Here is a 15,487-nt window from a genome sequence, read left to right as displayed (position 1 = left end):
GAAATGCTATGCTTGGATCAAATGCTAACTCTACAAAACTCTAAGAGCCTTTTACAGTGAAGGTGTGTATTGGAAGTACTTGCAAACAGAATACCACAGGAGTCCTTAATGCGTGCAATTTTATGTCCAGTTACTGCCTTCTCAAGCTGAGCAATCACATATCTCACTGCTATGGTGGCCTATTAGCCTAATAATGTAAAAAGAGGGCATTGCATTGGAATGAGCAGATCTGAGGACACACATGCTCAAATATGACCTCATCACATTAAGGATATACTTAGAGGAGTAGTATCCTTCCAGGAAAGAGTGCTCTACAGCTGTGTTATCACTAATGCCTGCTCATGGTAATTCTCATACCGTCTTTGAGGGCAGAGTTACTTTACGCATTTTACAGATGAGCAAACAGAAATGGGAAAAACTGTGTCCACAGATCTCAAAGCTGAAGTCTACCTAGAATGGTAGGAAATATCTCCAAAAGGCCCCTGCATCACTGCGTGTAAGTGGAGATACTTTCCCTTAAAAGTGGTCCCTACTGTGTAACATTCTGGTTGCAGAGACCAAAAGCTGAACCTGTTTGGTATGTGAAGTCCTGCATTCCAGGCAGCAGTGCAGACCTCAGGGCTGCGAGTCTATTACTGCTCTATTATGTAATGTTTACAAGCTCTTTGCCACAAGTGATCTAGCACCTGCAAGAGGCACATATTTCCCACTCTACTAGGGTTGCAATCTCATCTTTTCTTCTCTGTATTGATCTTCTTATTGAGAAATTATACAAAATCTGCAGAGTGGTATTTTTAAGCTTCTTGGGTATTACTAGATTTTCACTCTATGTATGTCTCATGTTTTGTGCTCTCCAGGCGTACTTATTTTCTTTCCATCAGCCTTCACTGTTTTATCCATCTCTGTTGTGGTTCTCTCCTGGGTTTTTATTCCTGATTTGTAATCAGTCATATGGCATGCTACCTACCATATTTCTGAAGAAACACAAATACATGGTTCTACTTAATTTATAGCTCTGTTCTTTTGAAATATGAAGTTAAAGCTCTTTGCAAAAATATGAACGCTGAATGGAATGATTGTCATTTTTTGGATTTCTGGGGAGCCTCGCACTGACAGCTGTTATTGCTGGTGACAATCCCACCTCCATGTAATAAAACACTTCTCTGTATTTTCTCACTGCACAAGTATGATAAATACTTTGTTACAGGCATTTACTTACATCCTATTCCTTCTGTGATGGTGAAACACAGGTGTTAACAAGTCACTGAGCTTCTGTGGCTGCATTGTAAATAGCATTAGACTATCCAGGTGATGATATCACATCAATATTTTACATTTCCAAAGAAATGCCTTGCATTTTTATTTTTTGAGTACAGACCATGAAATAATACAAAGGGCTTTTCAAATTCCTCAGTGTTCAGAAAAGACCACTGTCAATGTAATGTTTTTAAAAGAAGAGGCTTTCAACTGTCTCCTGTTTCACAGAATCATTTAGATTCTCAGAGGTCCTGTAGTCCAACTGTCTGCTCAAAGCAGGGTCAACAATGAATTCAGACCAGGTTGCTCAGGGATTTATCCAGTTGGGTCTTGAAAATCTGCGAAGACAAAGATCCCAGAAGCTCTCTGGGCAACCTGTTTCAGTGTTTAATTACCTTTAAGGGGAACCTTTTTTTCCTTAGTCAGAATCTCACATATTTCAATTTGTGGCCATTGTCTCTCGTTTTCTCACAATGCACCTTGGTGAAAAGCCTCACTCTGCCTTCTTGGTAACCTCTGCTTAGTTACAGAAATGCTGTTATTCGGCCCTCCTAAGCCTTTTCCAGGCTAAATACAAGCTTTTCTCAGCTTCTCTTCTTAGGGTAACTGCTTCAAGCCCCTGACCATCATGGTGGTCCTCTGCTGGATTTGCTCAACTTCATAGTCTTTTCCTTACTGGGGGCCCCAAAACTGGACACAGTATTCCAGGCGCAGTCTAGTGGGTGCAGAGTAACAGGGGATAATCACTTCCCTCAGTCTGCTGGCTGTGCTGCTGTTGCTAGAGCCCCGTATGCTGTTAGTCTTCATTGCTGCCAGGGCATACTGTTGAATCATGTTCAGCTCACTGTCCACCAGGACCCCGAGGTCCTTTTCAGCAATGTTCTCTCTAGCCAGTCAGTCCCCAGCCTTTACTATTGCAAGGTATTAGTCCATCCCAGGTGCAGGACTTAACATTTGTCCCCGCTGTATTTCATGAGGTTTCTGTAAACCCCATTCCTCTAACCTAATGCTAGACCCTTCTAAATGGCAAGCTTCCCTTTCAGCTATCAGCTGCACCCCACAGGCTGGTGTCACTGGCAGGTTTGCAGAAGACACATTCTGTCTAATCCTCTGAGTCATTGATAAAGTTATGAAAAAAGAGGTCCCAGAGTAGACACCTGAGGAACTCTACTTGTAATCAGCCCCCAGGTGAAGTACAAACTATTAGCCGCTGTTCTTTGAGCTTGATGATCTAGGCAGTTTTTCATCCATCTAGTAGTCCTTCTGTCTAGACTAAGTCCCATCTTGGTACAGGGATACTATGGAAGATTGTGTCGAAATCTTTGGTAAAGTCCAAGTAGACAACATTGACTGTTCTCATCCCATAGTAATTTCATTATAGAAGGCAATGAGGTTGGTCAGTGCCATGATGGGTATTCCCTGTCACTTTTCTCCTTATGTGCCCAGAAATGGCTTCCAAGACTCATGCCATGATTGTACAGGAGCAAAAGTGAGGCTGGTTAACCTGTAGTTTCCAGGATCATCCTTCTTGAAGCAAAGGAAAAAATATGCCAGACATGCAGACAAGTTAGATCAGAGTTTCCACTATGTCTCTGCAGCAATTTTTTTTTTAAAAAAAGGATTCTAGGCTGAGGTAGTTACATAGCAGTTTCATATGCAAAATAAAAAGCAAGGGGGAAAAAAAGACAATATATTATATTTAAAGATCCATGAGGAGAGGTTGATTGAAAATAATGAGTTTTTAGCTGTACAAAGGCATTTCAAATGTCATTAATTGACAAGGAAAGCGATATAGTAACTAGATAAAGAAACAAGTTATGTAAGGTAGTTAAATGTTCTTCATATTTAGTTTTGTTTAGACTAATCAAAACATTCAATAGAAACAGCCTGTGTTCCAGAGGACAGTGAACCAGCTGTATCAGTCTGAAAAAGGCTCTTGGGGTGATCTGATGTAGTATGCTTTATTTAGGTACATTGGTGGCCTTAATAATTAAAATGGAATAACAAAAAATTGCAAGATTAACCAAAATAAGCAAAGATCCTACCTCACTTACCTCTCAATTATTTGAGTATGCTAATAAATTAGTAGATAAAGAAGACAATATGGACCTTGGGTACGACCTGATTTAGTAACTCCGAAGAATATCGCATGTCAAGGGATATCATCCACTGGAGCATGAGTTTCCCACAAGGATTTTGTCTCCTCACTGTTTTAATCAGAAAAAGAATACAGATACTGAAAAAGTATTTACGTGAAAGGAAAGAATTCTTGTGCTTTTTTTTTTTTTTAATCAATGTGTTTTACCTCATTTAGGATTTTTATCGTGCAGTCTCTTGGCTGCAAGTTGGCTTTGGCAAGTTTCATAGAAAATTATTGCCTCTCAAGGGTTTCAGTAAGCACTGGCAAAACTTTCAAATACAAAAGCTTTTGAAAATCTGATGCATTTGCAGCATCTCAACAAGAAGTGTTCCATTATAATTAAAACTATACCATTAGTCATGAATATTTGTAATCAAGGGTGGATCTGCTGAGAAGGATGTATCACAAAGGTCATTCTTTGCCTAGCATGCGTTTTCCTTAGTTCATGTTATCATTACATCTGTACAGCTAATTGATTTCTTCAGATATCTTTCTTAGAACCAGAAAAACAAATCAAAGGTACAAAATATCATGTGGGAGGGGGTGTCATATGAACTTACCATACTGTCTAAATCACACATGCACAAAGAGAAGCAGCACTTTGTAATGATTTTCTGTTCACTCAGTGTATGCACACAGAGTACAATATATTAGATATTTTCGTTTTCTGGCCCAAAAGAGCTCTGACAACACTTTGAAGAGTTCCATGGCAGTGGCTTCCTTCAGTGTAAATTGGGTGGACCAAATTTTCTTAAGTAACCCTTGAAACCAGACTGGCAGGATGTTTCTTGTTTTTATTGATAGTTTTACAGGCATCGAACAGGTAAGTTTCCTCAGAGAGCACTACTCTTACAGGCCTAATGTTCTTGTTGGGGAAACCCTCTTCACTTGTGCCAGTGATCCTAAAAGGACAATTTGGCCTACAGAGGAAGTTCCCTCGCTTCCAGCTTTCCATTCTGAGAGGCAACCAGGCATTCATTAGCAAAGACAGTTCTTTTACAATTGTAGAGGAAGGGATGCACAGCAGGAAGGCTAATCTCAGTGGAGTCAATTTTGTATGAAAGTCTGATATGATGTCAGTTTATTGATGTTATCGGTGGACTTACGTATTATTAAAACCATGCAAGTTTACATTTAAAAAAAGGTCTGTAAATTGTGCCTCTGCAGAGCTGGTGAAATTTTAGGGAAGCCATGGGTTTCTAACAGACTCCCTACAACTCCTAGCATTGGGATAAGTTCTGGAACTTAGGGTTTAAGTGATGTTTGATGTGGGGACCTTCTTTTCTACGGCTAGGTCCTTCGGTGACATCCACAATAAAAGGTTCAAGTGTCCCATGTATTACCAGCAAGGATAGAGGTTTACTTGCTGGGAAAATGAGAAAAAATGGTAAGAAACCTGGGGGGAAATTACTTATAATCTTTACATATGTTTCTTACATATATTAGAAAGCTCAGCAAGGTCACTTTGTTTGTATATCAGGGCCTAATCAGTATGCTATCAAACACATTTTTCCCAGATTTTAGTGCTAGAGGGGACATGGTAGGTTGTAAAATACCTATAAAACGAAAACATTTTCCTCTGTATTTTATTTTAGAGACGTTTATCACACACACACAAGTTTCAGAACAAATACTTACCTGCTGAGTGACAGTTAAAAAAGCATCCGAGTGCAGGCAGGGTGCTGCATCAGAGGATGCCGTTAGCAACGCTGCCCTCTCGTGGGGAAAAGGGAAAGAGTTTCTTAAGTGTGTGGCCATCCAATTACCAGTAAGAACACAGTGAATGGGTTTGCTTTTGCTACTGAAAACAAAAATATGGTACGCTTTATTCATGTCATTGACAAGCAAATCTCTCCCGTGTGTGAGAAGAAAATAGATAGCCAAAAGGCCTAATCCTAAGAAAAAATATCTGAACAATTTGCTGTGCAAATAATACAGAATATGACAGACCCTTTCCACTGTCACTCCTGTGTTAACAAAGAGAAACTGGGCCAAGTTAACCCTGCAGTAATTCTGATGAAGTCAATGAACTGTGGTTGCACAAAGGCTGAATCTGGACTGTGATGTAGCTAGTTTCTTGTTCAATTTAAGTGTTGACAGATGAACTCCTACGGATTTAGAAAGAATACTTAGGATGTTACCACCTTACCTGTTGACTCCTCCTCCCAGCTAGATGTCACTGCCACAAATATTGAGCTGCGTGAATTAGGCATGTGAGCATTTCTGATCAGCTGCAGAGCAAAGACTGTCAGATTTCTAGCCAGAATAAACCAGCAGAAACTAGGCAAATATAAACAAAATTTGTAGATATTTGAGGTAAATCAGGTACAAGCAACAAGTAGATGTAGTAATAGTGATTTGCACAATATCTTATTCACACAACAGCACTTACACCAGTATTCCAATGCAGTAACACAATCAACCTCCAAAATCATCTATCTCCAAAGACCTGTTCATTATGAAAACAGACTGTGTTAAACTGTTCCTTATTCATAACTGTCACATGGTTTTCATGGAATTAAAACTTTACTTTAAAAACAAGTAATTAAGAAGCTTTTGAAAACGCCTGTCTTTCACTTTTTTAGGACTTGGGCTATATCATGTGATCCAACACGTAAGAACTGAGATCCAACATGAACGAGAATTAATATATTTTAGTCATTTTCCCACACTCTGCTTAGTTCCTCCAGTACCAAAAAAACCACCAACCAGCCAAAACCCCCCCAAAAACAAATACTCTGACAGTTTCTTATTTTCCAATGAGAATAAAATTTTACTTGTATATCTTTTATGTTGATTTCCCTAGGGAGATTCACATATATCCTCAAGGATATCATTTGATCCTTAGAATATCCTTGGTTTCAGTTATCTTCTTATGCCATTAGATCTGGAATTATCCTTCAAGTCAATTTCAGCTGCATTCCCAGAAAATTCTTAACTCTCCTCCAATATGCAAAGCTAACTTTGTCCTCTCCTAGACTCACAAGGAGTGGACACAGCTGCGTTTGGTGATATTTTGTCAAGTGGCATTTGTTCCTAGCACAAGAAGCTGAATCTGATCAAGCTCAGAGAACGTATGCTATATATTCAAGCCTCTGCAGGTGCTGTGTGCAGGTCCAGACATAAACCTAAAAGGAAAAGTAATTCCTAACCTCTTAGATTTTATTCTCTTTAGCAAACACTAAGGAAGCACTAAAAGTACAAAGTCTAAAAAGTATTTTAATAATAAAATTAAGACCTTATCAACCCTAGGAAACTTCATGATGACAAAAAAGGCCCTGGTTTGTAGCAGAGAATAAGCATAGTGTAAGAGCACAGCCAAGGGCCTTCCAGTTGAGAAGCCATATTTTTCCTGGGGAAGCAGGAAAGCTACATATTGTTGCAGCAATACCAACTTGTACAGCAGTGACATCCCAGTGAAAGAAAGAGGCTTAATAATTGAAATAATTTTTTCAATAAAAGTTAACTAAAAATTTTTCTTTTAGCTCCCGTTTAACCACTGCAACCAGTGAATCATCTGGAAAAGGAAACAGATTTGTCATCTCACTGCCCACGTGTACAGTGCATGATGAAGAAAAGGGGACACACCTGTCTCCAGGAAGAGATTAAGCAAGACCTGACAAGGTTGGTAAAACTAGGTGAGAGGAGAGGGAGGAACATAGGAGGAGAAAGGAACTCTTTCACTTGAAAAAAAAACCCAGCCTTTTGGTTTTTTTTAGCCAATGTAAAGAAACAAAAAAGAATAGCTACAGTTTTTAGAAAGTCCTTTGCTGGCCACCTTTAAATGTCCCTTACAGTACCTTACCCTTAATTAAGTATGGAGAGAGGTAGAAGGAAATAGAGCTGCAGGAAGAGAAAAAGCAAGAAGTGGAAAGTAAAAAAGCTGCAGAATCAGGGGGCTGCGTAACCCTAGTTTAGAGAAATGCTCATAACCGCTGGGTACTGCTGTGGTATCAGTGGGACTACACTGAAGTTATAAAGTAGACAGTAACGCCATAAAATGTCTATCTGGGGCATATCTGCACAGCTAGGTGTAGCTGCAAAAGCAATGCGGATAGGCACATTCAAGCTTCTTATAATCCAGCTACTTAATTTAGCAAGCATAACGAAGGCCTGGTGGCATGAGTTTCACCACGACATGGCAGCCCTAAAACAAGTTCTCTGAAGATGTTCTTATTCATACTAGTGTGGCTATAGCTGGTGTGAATGTACCTATCAGGCTAAAATGACACTTTCTGTGGCTGGACAGGTAATTGGTTAATTGCAAATCTCATAGAACAACATGACTGTTTGAGAGTGTTTGTTAATTTGGGAATGTTTATTAATAGCATATTGCACTTGACTCTGAAAGCACTTGAAGAAAAAATAATTACCTAAGGAACTGGTATGTAGTTACACTTAAGCAAAATATGTATTATTAAGTAACAGCTATTTGAGGATGATTTTTTCAGGTTTTTTAATGATAACTGGATTTTATGCATTTAGGTACTCCATACCTAAATAAGAGTACCTTTGTGAAAATATCCTAGACCTAGCAGGTCTAGGATGCAGAACTGAATTCAAACATGATTTTTGCATGACAGAGATGTAGCTATACTTCGTGATACTACTCAGCTCATAGTAACTTCGGGATCTGGTCCTCCTTCTGATGCATTCAGAAATCACATAGTTAGCATTATTGCCCCTGTCTAATTGGTCTTTCCATGACAGTTGTGCATGCTTTGGAATTACTTCAGAATTTTATGGATGCATCTGACAGTTGTTAAGACAGCAGGCTCACTGCTTATCACATAAACCAAATAGACACAATTTTCCGCTCACTTGTATGTTTTGTAGCATCTCGTGTTTCTTACAGATGCAGATTACCCAAGATGTCTTGCAGTGAAAAATCAAAATCCTCTAAGGAGTCATAAACATGTCCAGTCTTCCTAAATACAAAGTTCTGGACACATGGGGGCTTGCTTTATTTCTGATTCATTGCAGTTTAAACCAGGGTACTCTACAGTTTTGGTGGTATTACAACTGGTTTGCCTATGCAAACCTCTGTCAAGCCAGGTAATACATAGCAACTCCAATAATCCTCTATCAGGTATTAACTATATAAAGCACAAGCTCACAAATTGTCAAAATGGAAACAAATGGGTTTTACTGAGCGTGAAAGGATGTCTGAATACACTCAGATGGATGCTGATGGTCGAGTACTCTAGTATGGACTGTTGCTTGAAGAAATCCTTGTGTTAACACCTGTCTTCTACTGGGGCACACAAATATCACATGTTTCAGCACGTAAAACAATTGTAATGATGCCTCCAGAGAACTGGAAGAAAGACTGCATCGTTCTTCAACCATGGGTGTCATAAAATGATTATACTTTTTTCACTGTTGATTTCTCACATCCTTCTCTTTGCAAAAATCACTGGAGATTTCACACCAGTTTATTCCATTTCACAATAATAAACAGTGTAGGTTAAAAAAAAATCCCTTAATACAGAGAAGTTTGAGATTATTTTCTCAAAGCATTCTCAAATTAAGTTCAAAAGCAGTTTGTTGGTTTATTGCGATCTTGGATGCAGTTAGCCTGGTACGGGGCGTGTTATTTGCCTCTAGATGGTGCTCTGAGGTTGAGATGAAAGAGTTCCGTTAGCTTTTTCATTACAACTTTCATCGATCTCTCAAAATCAACATAAATGCTCTCAGAAAACAAGGAAAAAAACTTGCTAGAATGCATATGAGCGCACCATATTAGTTTCAGGTAACTGATATCCCCAGGTTGTATAAGGAAGTGATTTCAATTCTAGCACTGAGACCACGTAAAACTCTAATATAAAGGTGCAAATTCTGTAAAACTTCAAACCATGTAATAGGCATTAGTTAAATAATACCTTCATGGTTAAATAATATCAGTTCCAAACAGGTAATAGTGCAGCATTACAAACTGGAAAACAAAGGCAAAGGGATTACTTGTTTTGCTCAAAGTCTGGAAAATTGTGCATGTACGTGATTTAACACTTGCTTTTTTAAACAGAGACCACAGCTATTGATTTCTGTGTTGCTAAAGTGTCCTTTCTTGATATCTTTCTAGGGAGGAAGTAAGACTAGGCCCTGGTTTGTAGCAGAGAATAAGCATAGTGTAAGAGCACAGCCAAGGGCCTTCCAGTTGAGAAGCCATATTTTTCCTGGGGAAGCAGGAAAGTTACATATTGTCGCAGCAATACCAACTTGTACAGCTGTGCAACATGTCCATATTTCACTGTCTTTGTGTCTACAGCTGCTCTGGTGCTGGAATTGCTCCCTCACAGTTACTACCGCTACTGGCTGTGCAAGTGCGGTCTTTGAGTGTCCCAAACTAGTACAGGACTTGGGTCATAACTTTGGCATTTTAACAACGAAGCTCAATAATTTCTTCTAAGAATGAATTCCACTGTTGGCTGTGTAGTTTGTGTGGATCCGTACTTGCATATTTCTACTTATCATTCTCCTTCACATTGGTGCAAATATTATGGCAGAAGGTAGAGATGATTCACGTATCTCAGAGATTTCTGACAATGTCTGTTATTTTTCAGCAAAAGGCAAGTTTTTACATAATTTGTAAATGCTGTACATTCTTTTGGGTTCTTTTTTATTTTCAACAAGCATAGTCTTGCATGTTCCTTCCCAATGAAAGCTCTAACTGAGGTGGCGTTCATCAGTAAGAGGCTCTCTTCGTCCCACCATTTGCTTCCTATTTCTTCTGCCACATGCAGCTGTGACACCGAGGAACATTTTGGTTAAAAATGCAATAAAGGAAGATTTTGGAGGCCCGCACTGTCTTGCTGCTAAGTCTGAAATTTAAGTTTACTTTTAGGAAATGAGTAGCTTTGCCTACTTTTTGTAGTAACCTAATATCCATCTTAAATTTTTTCTGTCCTGTCTTCCCTGTAGTCACGACTATGCAGGGTCCATCTTGTTCCTTTCATTCTAGGCTCACGTTAGAGTAAGCCCTATTGCAACATATTCTTTATCCCTTTTATTCGTTTCCTGGAGATGAAGACTTTGTTCATACAAATTGTTCGAGTTCTGAAGTGGAACACCAAATTTTTCATGATGAAGATAGGAATGTCAAATTCTTTTGTGGCAGAGTCAGTGTTTCAACATGTAAAAAGTCTATTTATTTTCAGATAGCATAAGATCAGAGCTGTTAAATTATCCGAAGCTGACATTTAGTGTGACCTTTACCTTTAGCATCCAAATGCATTGAGTAAAAGCAACTGAGAGTCTAGTTCATGCTAACCCCAGTTAGAAAAGAAAAGAAAGCTGAAACTTGGAGGTTGCAACACAAGAGATTCTCGAAAATACTATATGAAGCATTGTTTCATGACAGGAATGACTCAACAGCTGCTTTTATAACCTTAATGTGACAGTGAATACATCTATACAGAGAGAACGCTCAAGAATATTTGTTCACTGTGGTTCTAATGTTGGATTTTTTTTCCTGTAAGACCTGATGTCAGGAGTAGCTTCTGTTCTCTATGATCTGCTCCATTAGCCACTTTTAAATCAGATCACTTTTGCTCTAAGTTTTTCTGCCTGCAATAATTTAAAATACTAAATCATTAAACACAGGGAAATTGTAAAAGCATTCCCAGCAAAGTCCTAGACAAAGTTACTGGTGCATTAAAATGTGCATGTTTCTTATAGGCATGATAGACATCTCCTTAACTCAACAGACACAATTTTTTTCCATCATTCAGGATTCAAACATGTCAGGAAATTAGTGCACATAGAATTGTAAAGGTCCATGCCCCAATATTTGTATTTCCTCTGGTAGTGACTTTGATGTCAGAGGAGCTATTACCCTGAATTCTTTGTTTGAAAAGAAAAATCAAATGGAAGGTACAAATCTATTATAGAATCATTAAGGTTGGAAAAGACCTCTGAGATCAAGTCCAACTGTCAACCTAACGCCACCATACCCCCTAAACCATGTCCCAAAGTGCCACATCTACATGTTTTTTGAACACTCCAGGGGTGGTGACTCCACCATTTCCCTGGGCAGCCTGTTCCAGTGCTTGACCTGTTGAAGTATTTCCACCTCTCATAGTTTTATCTGTAGATTTACAGATTTAATTAACCAAGAGGTATTTTTTAGAAAACTTAAGAGTAAGTGGTACAGATTATTTCTAACAGTAATGTCTTTAGCATGACACCAGTCTATTTCAGCATGCTCCATAACAGTAGTTTTATTAGTCATCTTTCAGAAATACCTTCATAGTTTTCTCTACATGAAAAATCTAAGATGGCAGATAGCATTCATATGACTGAAATGCTGATGCCTCTTTGTCACCTTGCTGCTTCCCAAATTTACCTTTAAACTGCTTCTCAGAATATTATCACAGGATATCCACTGGTGTAGCTGTTCTTGTGTTCCAGGCTGGAGTTCGTCCAACATCCCCACTGTTCTCTCTGTCCCTCTGTCCTCATGTCCTCTCTGTCCTCCTAGCTGCAGCAGAGAATCACACAGATGTCATGGGGTGAAAGGGTTAAATGTCAGTCACGTATTTCTAATCTAGCAAGTAGACTGTGTGCAGAGGGAGCAAGTAGGGAGAAAAGGAGTAGAGGTGAGCAGTGAAATGACACTAGAAGACTGACTGGGTACAGCTGCACTTGTACTCACCATTAAAATTGGTAGGTCAGAGCCCATCATACAGCAGCTGTAATCTATTTCCCTAGCTGGGAAAGAGCACAGGTATGAAACAAGTATAAAGTTCATACATATAAGGCATATGGACAATTTATGACTTAAGGGTTAAATTACAGTAAACACAGACTCCTTGCATCTCTCTGTCCACATACAGACATAACGCATTAATGTGTAAACATCACACTAGAGTTGCTCCTCTAGCTTCTTACCTTAAGGTATCACGTTGTGCGAAATATATACACTTACTTAGGTAAAGGCAGTGTGGTTCATGTTGTCAGTAGCACTCTTCTGAGCCATCTTTGTGAATGGGAAGACGTTTCTTTTCTCCCTTTTTAAGAATGAGGTTCATAATTTCCTTGAGAAAGATAACATTAGTACTCAGTATTTAGCATGACTCATAGAGATATTCAGGTAGCCATTTCATTGGATTCTATTTTCCTATGATCAGTACCTAGTACAGACCATCATTTATTGTCATTAGTACTGAGTTTTTTCATCGGTAACAATCCACAATCTACACTTTGCTCTACTTGTAACTAGCCCATTCATGAGTATGACTTACAGTATTCCTTTATGTGGATGGCTCTGTCAGCTCTGCAACTTCTCATCAATAATAAATTGGACGGAGCAAAATGAATTAAAGAAAAGTGACATTCCAGCTACTTTTCTGCGCTCTGGACAAAACCTGCCCTGCACTCTCACTGTTCAGTGGGAGAAGGCAAGTGTTTCCAAAAAGAATCACCATTCAGACTGAGGCAAACAAAAGAATACATGTCCTGTGTGACAGGACATGCAGGGTCAGTTTTGGACACAAAGAGCAGAGCCAACACAGATGCTGCACCATCTCTACAGAAGGAGTCCTTAGATTTAAAGATGTTACACTATTAAAATGCCTGAATGTGTACTTAGTATACATAAGTTCAGTGTGACAAAGATATTCAGTTAAGTTGCTGTGCTTCATATTGATCTTAATCTTGTAACATTTTAGGGGTGGGTATGATCAAAAAAATTAAGGTTTAAAGCTATTGCTGTAGATACATCCATTTTGCTCACAGAGTTCCTCTAAGGCAATCTAGACTCTGGAACATGGCTCTGGATATGGCATATAGGATCCTTTCTGAATCAGTTGTGATTTTTTTTTTTTCCTCATGGCAGAAGTAGTCAGTTTACTCTTATTTTCTGACATTTTAAGCCTGCCAGGAAAAGCAAGAATCTGAGTCCTCCCTAACTCTGTAACTTCTTCCATCATAGAAGGATTTAAACAACTTCAGCAAAAGAGGAAACACTCTGTGAACCAAAAACCTCCGTATCCTCATGCAACAACTTGAATATCTAAGAAAACAACAAGTTCCAGCAACTTTCTAGGCTCTTTTATTGTTTAGAGCCTCCTTTGGTAAGATTTACTAGAAAAAAGTTTTGGTTCTAGAGACCTCCACTCAGCAGTGATGAATGTTTTTCTGTGTTTTATGAGATATTTCTATAAACAATTACTGGTTTCACCCAAGATTATGTCTCTAATATTTACCAAAGGTATGGCAAGTAACAGTTTTCCGAGGGATCTGTCACACTGAACAACAGACTATTTCAAGGGTTCATTGCATACAGGTGAACCATCAGTCTGAAAATTTTAAAAGAAGCCATCAGATTGAACATGATCCAGATGTGAGTTTTCTAAACACAAACTTTAACAAATGGGAAAATCAGTATAAATTCTTCTTTAATGTCTTTTAAAATGTCAGTGGGAACAAATGAATATTTTATTACTTAAAAGATTAACTCCTCAGCATTCTGCTGGCATTATATAACTTTAAGTTGTGTCTGAACACAAGTCTTCCACTACTGTCTAGGCAGTAGAAATATCCTAATTTGGGAATAAAAAAGACAGACACTGAATCCCAGAAGCACCATATTGCCTGTCACAGGGAAACCACAGTCAAAAAGGGTTCAGGAGCTGCAAATGAAGGGGCTCTAAATGATGTTCTGGAGAAAGCTCCAGGGTATGGTAAATGTGTCTGGAGAACTAGAGGAGTATGTCTGGAATAATCAGTCTGCAGCACTTATTGAAAGAAAGTATGTGAGAAACTATGAAATTCAGACAGACACAACTCCTAAATAATATAACACCCCAGAGAAACTGAAGATAGCAGCTCAGGAAAGGACAGAGGATGCTATTGCGTATGACAAGATTCTTCCAGAAACTGGTGTAAATGAAGGTGTAAGGGTTGGTAATTTGGGTAATCTGGTAAATTTTCAAATTGAGGCTGACCCTTACTAAAGGATAAGGCTGAACAAATCAAATATGGTAGCCTTGGCTACAATGAGAACTGAAGTATAAACAGCTAGCCGCTAATTAGTTAAAAAATCTAGAAAGGAGGTTCTCCGTAGTAAGAAAAACTTTAAAGAAATATGAGGGAAAAGCCATGGAAACTGTTTCAGAAGTTTATATTGAAGATGTGCACTGTGATGGACCTCAGAGTCGCTGTCCCCTGACTGCATAGATAGAGAAGTTAACGAGTGCTGCAGCCTCTTTTTAACACACAGCCCCTGATTTTATTCCCGTGTAAATCATGGCATAAGAGAAAAGGACAGAAGTGATGATGTATAGTCAAGTCACACCCTCACGTGGAATCAGGATAGAGCTAGACATCACATCTGTATTTGTGAGCCCAGATTCCCAGACCATCAATCTACACGTAGATAGAAAGACTGAGAATCAGTCAAACCTTCTCTATGTCCAAAAGGCAGCAAGTTTGATCAATGGGGAAAGCCTAGCATTATTTCTTAGTTCCAGTATGACTAAACAGCTAACTTTGTCATCTCATTTTTTCTAGATTCTGTCATATTGAAGAGAATATGTAACTTGACCCAGAGCATAGGCTTTTGGGAGTATAAGCCTTGATTATTTCTGCTGCAGCATTTACAATTAAAAGATGACCAAAAGTGTTAAGTTTTTTTCAGACTTTCACATAAAAGGCAGTCCTTTGAGTAAAATAATTTTGAAAGGAGATAATTAGGCCAGCGTCCCTTATAAGGTAACTATATGTGTGTCTATTGCAGACTACCGAGATATCAGATAGCCCAGCTGGCTGTGCTAACCCCAGAACTGGAATCAGTATCACTGCATCCTCATGGCACTGCACTCAAACTAATTAGCTGGGTGATGAGAGATGGGGCATTTTCAGCTTGCCATATGGTTTATAATATATTATAGCTTAAGCTAAATGTCTCCACTCTGCTTGCTTCTGGGACACGTGTCTTTGTTAGCCTACTGGGAGTTTGCTTAGGGGTCTTTGCTTGCTGTGTCCTGTGGCGTGCAGTCAGGCCCTGAGCAGACAACCCTAGATAATTGCATAGGGCCTTGAAATGCAAGAAGGCCTCTAAGAGGGAGTGCAAGAAGAGCACAAGGTTGC

The 15,487-nt window shown here is 38.9% G+C and overlaps 1 long non-coding RNA gene across 1 annotated transcript in view; it reads left to right on the top strand.

Moving 5' to 3' along the window:
- LOC147414628 (uncharacterized) overlaps nucleotides 1-15,487 on the top strand; it is a 49,035-nt gene that overhangs the window by 28,190 nt on the left and 5,358 nt on the right. The window contains exon 4 of the long non-coding RNA XR_015183841.1: nucleotides 6,883-7,021. This is a non-coding gene — a long non-coding RNA (uncharacterized LOC147414628). The remainder of the gene's footprint in view (nucleotides 1-6,882; nucleotides 7,022-15,487) is intronic.

The sequence above is a fragment of the Leptosomus discolor genome, chromosome 12, assembly GCF_034619465.1.
Source record: "Leptosomus discolor isolate bLepDis1 chromosome 12, bLepDis1.hap2, whole genome shotgun sequence".
Taxonomy (NCBI): domain Eukaryota; kingdom Metazoa; phylum Chordata; class Aves; order Leptosomiformes; family Leptosomidae; genus Leptosomus; species Leptosomus discolor.
This window is presented reverse-complemented; position numbering and strand designations above follow the sequence as displayed.